We start from the raw sequence: 11,263 nt of genomic DNA on the forward strand, positions 1-11,263 counted from the left end.
TATTTTGATATTGAAGCATTAATAGATTTTAGAAAAATAGAATAAATATACAGAATTTAACGGTAATTTAAGTAATTTAAATTTACTATAATCATAGTTTGAATATTTTTTTTAAAGTGAATCATATTCTGATTAGTATATTAACATTCTTGAATGTGGCTGTGATAACTGAACTAACTTGTTGTTAAGTAATATCATGCTTTCTTCTTCAGATTTCAGAGAACCCAAAGGAAAAGAGGCAGTCGTCTGATGCAAGCCAGATCTTTAAACCTGGACCGTTGGACCGCCTGTAGTTATAATGACATCAGACTTCTGAAATTAGGTTTATTTTTAAAGGTTGTAATGCTTTGGTCCTATTTTCCCCCTTTCTTTTTTAAAGAAGGATCTTTTATATCTTTTTTGTCTCTGATTGTGATAAACTGTTAATCTATAAAATAAATTGACTCAACTGCTGAGAATGTGTCATTTATATTTTAAAGGGTTTTCTCCAAATTTGAAATGGTCCATTGAGTTGAAATATTAAAGTTGTTTCTACATTAACTTGGTACATCAAACATTGTTTTATGTTGTCATTACATTTCAGTTGTATTTTCAGTTTCAACAAAAGTGATCTAGAATCAGTATCACATTGTAACATTGATCACACAATATTGCCAAAGATTATTTTTGTTAATTTCAATGTTGATTCAACATCAGTAATGTAGAATCCATCATAACGTAATGTTGATACAATGATATTAATGTTGATTTGTGGTTGAAATCGCAACATTATTTCAATATTAACTAAGGGTGCAAAAGTAATGTTAAAAAATATCACTTTGTAATGTTGAATCAATATTATTACCATTGATTTGTAGTTAAAATCTCAGCATTGCTTCAACATTAACTGAGGCTGCAAGAATGATGCTAAAGCAACATCACTTTGTAACGTTAATTCAATGTAATTGGCGTTGACTCAACATTGTTTCAATGATTACATGCTATCTGGGGTCTGATCATTCACACTGCGTGATTGACACTCAGAACCTCTTGTCCCTCGAGTATGATGCCAGGGTACAGCTTGTGCCTCTCTGATGACGAAGATTGCCATGGTTTCCTGCTGGAGAATTTGTTCAGCCCCTTCCTTCTCTGAAACCTGGAAAAGAATTTAGGAAGGACAGTTATTATTATATTAATACAGTTATTATTAAAAGTTTCTCATGGATACAAACATGCATACATACAGGGCTTGTAAAATTTCATAACCCCTAGTAGCCCTTTCGGCAGGCTCTCTTGAGATTTTGAAGCCCGAAAAGAATTTAACCAGATAATTAAAAAAAAGAATAATAAAAAAATTATATATATATATGGGTCAAAGACGAGACGTGACAATTTTGGTGTCCGCATTAAATTATGTTTACAAAAGTCATTTTATATACATAAAAAACATGTTAAATGCAAGTAAATTGTCTACTTTACTATTTAAAATAACTTTTGTCAAAATAAAATGTCAACATTTAGGGGAAATAATGTTCCAAAGTGTAAAATTGTCATTCAGCGTAATGGTCCGGACTTTGATTTTGCCATTACATCTTTAAATAAATGTATGAAATAACAAGTAAAAAAATATATTTGTTTTCTTGGCATTTTCAAATATGTGTTGGCTGTGTTATATTAAAAGGACTATGTCTTACTTATTTTTTTAAGTATTTAAATAACCAGGGGACTTTTGTCCCGAAAATCCAGTTTGTAAGAGATCATTCAGTGTAACAGGATCAAGAAGCCATTCTGAAATCATATAAAAAACAGATAGTCATTCGACAGTCTGTGACATCATCAAAAGGCCCCCTGAAGACCATGTGGTGCTGCAGAAAAGTGAATTCATTGCTCTTAAATATTTGATAATTCCACCTTTTCATGGTGTGGTATCTAAGTTACAAAACCGCACGTCATTCAGTGAAATGCCAAAAAACATTTATATTGTTAGAATTTTTTAAAAATAAGTAGATGTTGTGAATAATTGTGATTAACTTTACTGGTCAAGCTCACTTTTTGATATAGATGGCCAGCTTATGGCCTGCAATATAAGCTGAAGTAGAATTTCGTCATTCAGGGTAATGCTTTTTTCATTCAGTGTAACAGATATATTTATGTAAAAAATAAAATAATATACTTATTCTAACCTGTAATCATTAAAATATATAAAATAATGTGATCATACAAAATTTTAATTATATTTTAAATGATTTTCACTTCCTTACAAAAACTTCTTCCTGGCAAATAGGTAAACCTAGTGGTTTGAAGGACAGTGGCAAAGTATAAAGATTTAAAAATTACAATTAATTAGTATTTGTGGGCTGGACTTTGATACTTAAATAGAGTCCTTTAATATGCCATCAAATGATTCCTGTTTTAAATATGCCTAATAAGATTTTCTGATACATAAATATTGTTACACTGAATTACATTTTAGTGGGTGTCTTCTGTAAATCATGGTAAAAAATGTGTGATAGTCATTATTTTTTGCTAAGAAAATATAAAATTAAACAGGACACATTCTAATGTACAGGAAAAAACTACATTTAAAGCTGTATTACACATTTATTTTTTTGATGCTTGAAAACCCCTATTTCGTCTTTGACCCATATATATATAGTATTTTTTTTATATTATTATTATTATTATTATTTTTAATTTCTTTGAATTTCTATCCTGACCAGTTATATGATGGATAGATGCAATTTTATGGACTTCAAAAACAGAGCAGCCATTCACTGCCGTTATAAAGCTTGGAAGAGCCAGGACTTTATTAATATAACTCTGATTGTGATCGTCTGAAAGAAGAATGTCATACACACCTAGAAGGGCTTGAGGGAGAGTAAATCATGGGCTCATTTTCATTTTTGGGTGAAATATCCCTTTAATCATGTAGAAAAACATGAACATGAAAGTGGAAAGTGGCAAGTATATGAAACCTCCATCTAAAACTGTCCCTAGACGGTGTCCAATACTATAAATAATGTATATTTGTGTATGTCTTATTATTGAGGACTTCAGAGGACACAAGGGTGAGCAGGAAATAAAACACATCTATACCTTTTCTAAAATTGGCATTATGACATTAAAATATAGCATATTTAGTTTGAGCCTATACAGTAGCCTAGTGAAATACATATCCATATTTTCCTTTAATAAAAGTGTGCAGGGAATATTAAATTATTACTCTGTCTCACATCACTTAAGGTGTGTACTATGCGTAAATTGTCTGCCATTGGACATGTGGTCTCCAGCGCCATTACTACTGCAGGCAAGGGCCATACATTTCAAGCCCAAAACAGACAACGTTAAAACATTAAGCATTTATTTTCATTATCAACTGAATTCTGAAGTATTTTACTAACCTTCAAAAAAGTATTAATGAGTGACTGTTCAGACTTACACACCCTCCAGGAACTTACGTTCTGCTAGTGAACGACGCCTTGTGGTGCCATACCAGAGAGGCATGAAATCGCTCTCACAGACCTTTTCCTGGGCCGTTCCCACCTGGTGGAATGACCTGCCTATCTCAATTCGTGCGGCCGAGTCTGTAGCCATTTTCAAAGAACACCTAAAGACACATCTCTTCCAGCAGCACCTGACCAATCAAGAATAACACTTATCATTCTGTTAATTTTCTGTCTGTCTAATTTATAAAAAAAAAAAAAAAAACTGTCCTGTGTGTTCTGAGCTAGATTAACTGAGACTTGTTACAGCACTTGCATACTGTTGCCCTTGACTGTTCTAGTTGCTTCTTTTGTTCTCATTTGTAAGTCGCTTTGGATAAAAGCGTCTGCTAAATGACTAAATGTAAATGTAAATGTGACTGGAGCGTCGTTCGACAGAGTAAATAAAAAAATGGCGCTGACTCGCGATATGTTCAATGCTTAAATGTTCACATTATTATCCTTGTAAAATGGTATGATTTTGTTTACTTTTGTTCCCTTTTGTAATCGGTCAGGCATTCATTAACGTTGACATGGTACGTTAACTAGTGTAAACTAACGTTAAGCTAGCTGACACCAAGTTAACATTTTCAAACTAAGAGAAAATCGGTAGAGCGACATTATGTCTGGCATAAAATGAACAGCCTACTAAATACAGCAGCACATAATCAATGGTTGTTTAACTTACCAGAGTTTATCCGCGATGCATCTTGATTTTCTCTGGTGCAGGTCTGCAGGAAAGTGTTCCACGATGGTAGATTTGAAGAGCGCGGTCGAGATCTGTGTTTAATGCGCAGGCGCGGGCCTGTGAGTAACCTTGAAACTTTACATTCGTCAAAACAAATATTTCTTAGTTCAGCTCTTAATGAAAAATATTTAGATTTAACAATGTTTTGAACGAAAAAAATAAAATATTACTTGAAAAATAAAACAAATAATGGTGAATTGAATTGAAAGACAAATGATTAATTGGATGAGGTACTGCTTGAAAACCTTTTTTCAGTGTATCTGTGTATATCAGGATCCAGTGTTGCCACAGTTACTTTGAAAAAGTAACTTAGTTACTTTACAGATTACTTGATTTTAAAAGTAACTAAGTTACTTTACAGATTACTTGATTTTAAAAGTAACTAAGTTAGATTACAAGTTACTTTATTAGTTACATTCATCAGTTGCCGACAACACCTCTGCAACCTCAACATAAAAATGACAACCGTTTTTGCCAACACTAAACATAAAACATGTTACACTACACTTAACATAAAACATAAAACACTAAACATAAAACCCTAAACATGTTAATGAAAAGGTACAAATTACTTTGTGTTTTTATTAAATACATTTATGAAAAACAATTTATATTTAATTTTTAATTTATATTTATATATGAATGTAAATAATTATATGGGCCTACACAAATAATATAAAATTACAAGATTTATATTTTATTGTAAACGTAATGTGCAGCTCTGTAAAGGGACAACAAATATATGATCGATCCGTGAGAACAATATATTTTTTAATAATCTTTAAGTGCACAAAACTATGAAAATATATGAAACGCTTCAAAACAGAGCGGCAACAAAGCGCTTATGCGCATCCCGGGTGCAGAATGATGCGCTTAAAGCAACATGGAATCAGAGTGTGCAGTGCAGCGCGAGTGCACATTGAAAAGTCCACGGCATAAAGAGAAGATGAGCGTTGAGCCCACAAATCCTAGTCTACTATGTAGCCTATCGGTCCAAACATTCACTGATTATTTGTTTCTTCACAGTTTTTAATTCTGGTTATTGTGCGTGCGATGCTAATTAATAGTCCTTGTGTTGTCACCTGAGTAGCGAGCACAACATCTTTCAGAAACCGCAAGATAAACTCCAGGAAGATAAATTATTTTATCAACATATCAAGTATTTTAACGGGAATATATCATATGGAGTGAGCTTTACCGCTGACTGCTGACTGGAACCGAACGACGCGCAGTTTGAATGCTGAACGGAGAATGATTGAGCTACAGCGGAGGAAAGACATTCAGCTATGGAATGGCTTTAGATGACTTTGTAGCCTACTAGCAAATAATAATATACTAATAATGATTGCTGAAGGATAATGTGACAATATATATTTCTGATGATTATTTAATTATCACGACATGCCTAATCTGAGCAATTGACTGCCTGTCTTGAGTTTTGTCGACAGACGGAGGCGGCAAGAAATTTGACGGAGCGGCCACCTCGTAATTCTCTATGCAGGAAAAACCCTGCTGAGACTAAACAAGAAAGCAAAAATATATATTTTTACTAAGGAAAATTACAAAAAAAGTAACTCACTGTGACTTGGATAAATTACTTTAATCTGATTACTGGTTTGGAAATAGTAACGCGTTAGATTACTCGTTACTGGGAAAAGTGGTCAAATTAGAGTAACGCGTTACTAAGTAACGCGTTACTGGCATCACTGTCAGGATCACAAGCTCTCTGGTCTTTGTGTGACACTTCAGGTGTGTCACTCGATTAAGATCACTTTGTTTACATCAGCATGAGTTTGAAAATCACATTTCATTGGTTCAGACTCATGTCATCAGAATTTGCTATGAATATTCTCAAATCTTGGAATACTGCGCTTTACAACGGTAACAAACTTGTGCTGAGGGGAAGTGGCAGTCGAGAGAAACAATCAGAGAAAAACGTCAATTATTAAAACAAAGGAAAGATTTAGGAAGGTAGACCTCTCAGAAAACACACAAATACAGACACTTTAATTACTAATTGGAGCATTGGGATCGCTAGACAAGGGTTTAAAGGGGTCATAGAATGGTACATGCACTTTTAAAAGTTGATTATACGGAAATGTGTGTTGGCAGTGCCTGTACACAACCATCCTATAATGATAAAAATACATCCAGTGTTTTTTTTAAATCTCCTTATATATTTTCCCCTGTCTCAAATCGAGCCGTCTGATCATGTGACGTTACACGGTGTACGCCCCTCCTAAGATTGTTGATTGACAGCAGCGTTTCAACACAGACCCGCCCTGAGCGAGCTGTCATCAGTCTGCCATTGTTGATACCCTGGAGCAGAATGGCATCTAAGCTATTGTGGTGTTGTGTTGTTGGGTGTAATAACGAACACAGCAGTCATTTTGATGTTCCTAAATCCGAACCGCGTAAGACCCAGTGGCTGCTGAGTTTTGTTTTAGAAGGGAATATTCCCCCCGATCAACGTCAATGTTTGCGCGAATCCTTTCTCAGCAGACTGCTTTATAAACGAGCGTCAGTATAAAGCAGGTTTTGCTAATAAGCTGCTCTTGAAAAAAGGATTGTGTTCCTGCTGCACCTTCAGAAGAAGTGAGTGTAACGTTTTATTAACCTTTATATTAATCTTTGCAAATCGCTTGCACGCTTCACGATGAATGAGGCTAAAGTTTACAGGGTAAGTTACATTACGGCATGCTTTCTGTGTATGACGTTCTCAATATAATTCATAATCCCACGTTTATAATGAACAACGCGTTATGTTTGTTATTACAAACTGTGTAAGTTACTCGGGTGATAAAGTTAACGTGGTAACACTACACTAAGCTTACTTTTGTAGATGGTTTATAACGGTGTCTGTTACTGATTAAGAAGTAATGTAAAAAAAAAAATCTTATAACATAACATCAATCTGTCAATGAACTAACACATCAGTAAACACATAGCAACTACGCTACTCTGCCAGTACAAAGATAGATCAAAGTGACATGACGTTAACCAACCATTCAGAAACGTTCGTCATCTGTTCCTGGTCCGACTCCGGTTCAAAATGATAATGTTGCTCAGATGTGTCCTCAGAGACTCCCGTTGCCATTTTTTCTCGAAAATATACCCTCAAATGTTGTCAAGGCAACACTCCACGTGTGTTGTGGTGTTGTGTCGGGTCGAACCGAACGCCCCTCAGAGCAGAGGGGGCGGGGTGAGCAAAGCTCATTATCATTTAAAGTCACATACACTGAAATGACATGCTGAAAACTAAGCTGGTTTTGACCAGGTAAAATGAGTGTTTTCTTACAATACTAATGAGAATTTTTAATTAAAGTATATTACAAACTTTTCATTTAGACACTAAAGAATCATATTAACTTGTACAAAAATGTCATTCTATGACCCCTTTAATGAATTAATTTTAGTGAAAACCTCAAATTCAACCAAAATGGACATTTTCCACTTGTTTTGCCAGTAGCTCATAATTAGCATTACAACTCATTCTGCCAGCACGGGTCACACACACAGTAATATAATAGTTAAAATATAATATAATAGTTCAATATAATCTTGCAACTTTCTAGTCTCTCCAGTTTCTTCACTTCTTACATCTATCCTCTGAGAAACTTAACCTTTCCTTTCAGTGAACATGTAGACTGATTTACTGTGAAGATTTGCTCAACCTTCACTCCAACACAATAACACTGACACTGCATAAAATCACATCTTACCTGGAGTCTCTGTTCTTGATATGGTGAGTCTGAAGCGGATCAGAAATCTGTAGTGATGTTTATAGTCCTGCTACTGAGGGAACGCCTCATGAAAACATGCTTTGTCGGGAAATGTTGTGAAAGATTGGAGGGGGAGGTGGCCAGTGGCCTGAGTCAATGCCCTTTGACCTTGAAATGCTTTCTGGCAGTACACAATCATTTTGTGTGAGGTATGGAGTAGAAATGATTAAAGATGTGAATTGAAACAAGTTGAATAATCTTTATGAAAGGCAGTTTCTGTGAATGAAACATTTATATAGATGAAACACTTATTTTGTGTAGTGAAAAGGATACTTTGTGATTGTGTATATTCTTCTAACACAACTGAAATTATGCTGAAATGTTTGATAAAAGTGTACTTTTGGTGATCTGTTGTGGTATTAGTGCTAAGAGTTTTGAAAATGTACCAGTTGCTTGTGAAAATTACACCAGAGCAATTAATAAACGTCTCGGTGTGATCAGTTTGAATTTTTGTAGTAAGCGTTTTGAAAATGTACACCTAACTTGTGAAAATAGTCCCAAAGTAAATAAAAAAACGTCTCGGTTATGTATGGTAACCCTCGTTCCCTGAAGGAGGGAACGGAGACGTACGTTGGACGTCACCAAAGAATTGGGATCACTTCAGAGAGCCCCTATCAGCTTTGACATAAGTATGCCCACTGGATAGCATCCTCTATCCAGTGGGCCATCCTCTGCTTGGAGACAGCCTTTCCCCTCTGCTGTCCTCTGTAACAGACGAAGAGCTGCTCTGAGGTCCTGAAGCTTTGCGTTCTGTCTAAATAGGTCCGCAGGGCGCGGACGGGACAGAGAAAAGCTAGGGCTGGGTCTGCCTCCTCCGAAGGCAGCGCTTGCAGGCTCACCACCTGGTCCCGGAAGGGAGTAGTGGGAACCTTGGGCACATATCCAGGCCGAGGTCTCAGAATTACATGAGAGTTACCAGGCCCAAATTCCAGGCATGATTTGTCGACCGAAAATGCCTGCAGGTCCCCTACCCTCTTGATAGAGGCCAATGCAGTCAGGAGTACTGTCTTTAGAGACAGGATTTTCAACTCTGCCAACTGCAAAGGCTCAAAGGGCGCTCGGTGTAGTGCAGTTAGCACCAGAGTTAAGTCCCAAGAGGGTATAGAGGGAGGGCGAGGCGGATTTATTCTCCTCGCCCCCCTCAGGAACCTGACGATCAGATCGTGCTTCCCAACAGACTTACCATCTACCATGTTATGGTTTGCAGCGATAGTGGCAACATAAACTTTGAGGGTGGAGGGAGACAGCCTTCGCTCCAACCCATCTTGTAGGAAGGAAAGCACTGAACCGATCGAGCATCTCCGGGGGTCTTCTCGACGAACAGGTTCCACTTCAACGCATATAGGTGCCTCATAGAGGGGGCTCTAGCGGAAGTGATGGTGTCTACCACATTCTGTAGCAGGCCACCTAGAACCTCCGCGTCCCGTCAGGGACCAGACATGAAGTTTCCAGAGGTCCGGACGCGGGTGCCAAAGGGTGCCCCCTCTCTGAGTCAGGAGGTCCTTCCTCAGAGGAATGGGCCAAGGAGGTGCTGTCGAGAGGAGCACTAGTTCTGGGAACCAAGTCCTGTTTGGCCAATACGGAGCGACCAACAAGACTTGCTCCTCGGCCTCCCTGACTTTGCACAGTGTCACTGGGGGAAACGTATATTTGCGTAGGTCCCGGGGCCAGCTGTGTGCCAGAGCATCCGAGCCGAGGGTTGTCTCGGTCAGGGAATAGAACAACTGGCAATGGGTCGTGTCCGGGGCGGCAAACAGGTCTACCTGTGCGGCCCCAAAGTGACTCCAGATCAGCTGGACCACCTGGGGATGGAGTCTCCACTCTCCCGGGAGCACTGGTAACCGCGACAGCTTGTCGGCCGCACGATAGAGCAGGCCCGGAATGTGAATGGAACGAAGCGACCTCAGATACTTCTGACTCCATAAGAGGAGATGGCGGGCGAATTGTGACATGCGACAGGAGCGTAGACCACCCTGTTTGTAGATGTATGCAACGGCCGCAGTGTTGTCCGTACGGACCAGAACGTGCTTGCCTCTGAGCGGCTCCTTGAAGCGGCTGAGTGCAAGACGAACTGCTAACAACTCGAGGCAATTGATATGCCACTGCAGTTGAGGCCCCGTCCACAGACCCGAAACTGCACGCCCGTTGTACGTGGCACTTGGACACGGAGGGACCCGCTGTGCCACGCCCATCTCAGGACTCGGTCGTGTAGCCAGCGGTCTCATATGAAGCAATCCAAGCAGCGTTACTGCAGCTGCGGATGTCATATGCCCCAGGAACCTCTGAAAGTGTTTCAGTGGTACTGCTGTCCTGCATTCGAACAAATTCAAGCAGTTCAACAATGACTGGACGCGTTCCTCGTGAGGCGCGCTGTCAGGGCGACCAAATCCAGCTCCATCCCGAGAAAAGAGATCCTCTGCGCGGGGCAGAGTTTGCTCTTCTCCCAGTTGACCCGAAGCCCCAACTGGCTGAGGTCCTGAAGCACCATGTCCCTGTGTTCGCACAACTGCTCTCTCGACTGAGCAAGGATCAGCCAGTCGTCGAGATAGTTGAGAATGCGAACACCACGCTCTCTCATGGGAGCAATGGCCGTCTCTGTGACTTTCGTGAAGACACGGGACGCCAGGGACAGCCCGAAGGGGAGGACTCTGTATTGATATGCCTGTCCCTCGAACGCAAACCGTAGGAACGGCCTGTGTCGAGGGAGAATCGAGACATGAAAGTACGCGTCCTTCGGGTCGATCGCTGCAAACCAATCTTGGGGACGGATGCACCTGAAGATGTCTTTCTGCGTTGGCATTCTGAATGTTAGCCTGTGAAGGGACCGGTTCAAGAACCGCAGGTCCAAGATCGGTCGTAACCCGCCACCTTTCTTGGGCACAATGAAGTACGGGCTATAGAACCCTGACTTCATATCGGCTGGAGGGACCGGCTCTATCGTGTCCTCGCGCCAGCAGGACTGCGATCTCTGCCCGTAGGACAGGGGCATCCGCCTTCGTCAAGGAGGTGAAGTGGATGCCTCTGAACTTGGGGCGAAGCCGGGCGAACTGAATCGCATATCCGAGTCCAGTGCCAGCCCGAGCCTCTTGGGGGCCCTAAGCAGAATTTGATTTGGGGGCCCCCCTCCCACCACGCAGAGTCACCTGTGCTAGAAGATTATTGACACAAATGTCACGCTATAATGTTATAGCGAATATTATAATCGAATACAGTGAGGGTATGTATTAATACAAAATAAAGAAATAAACGATCCTTAAAATACTTCACTCTTT

At 39.5% G+C, this 11,263-nt stretch overlaps 1 protein-coding gene across 2 annotated transcripts in view; it reads right to left on the reverse strand.

Moving 5' to 3' along the window:
* LOC307126936 (stonustoxin subunit alpha-like) overlaps positions 1–8,000 on the reverse strand; it is a 33,193-nt gene extending 25,193 nt beyond the window's left edge. The window contains exon 1 of one of the 2 annotated variants that reach the window (XM_079817815.1): positions 7,932–8,000. The gene's annotated coding sequence lies outside the window, so the exon portion shown is untranslated. The remainder of the gene's footprint in view (positions 1–7,931) is intronic. The other variant, XM_079817814.1, reaches the window with a different exon arrangement.
* Positions 8,001–11,263: the final 3,263 nt, after the last annotated feature.

The sequence above is a fragment of the Gobio gobio genome (genome assembly GCF_949357685.1).
Source record: "Gobio gobio genome assembly, chromosome: 5".
NCBI classification, from domain to species: domain Eukaryota; kingdom Metazoa; phylum Chordata; class Actinopteri; order Cypriniformes; family Gobionidae; genus Gobio; species Gobio gobio.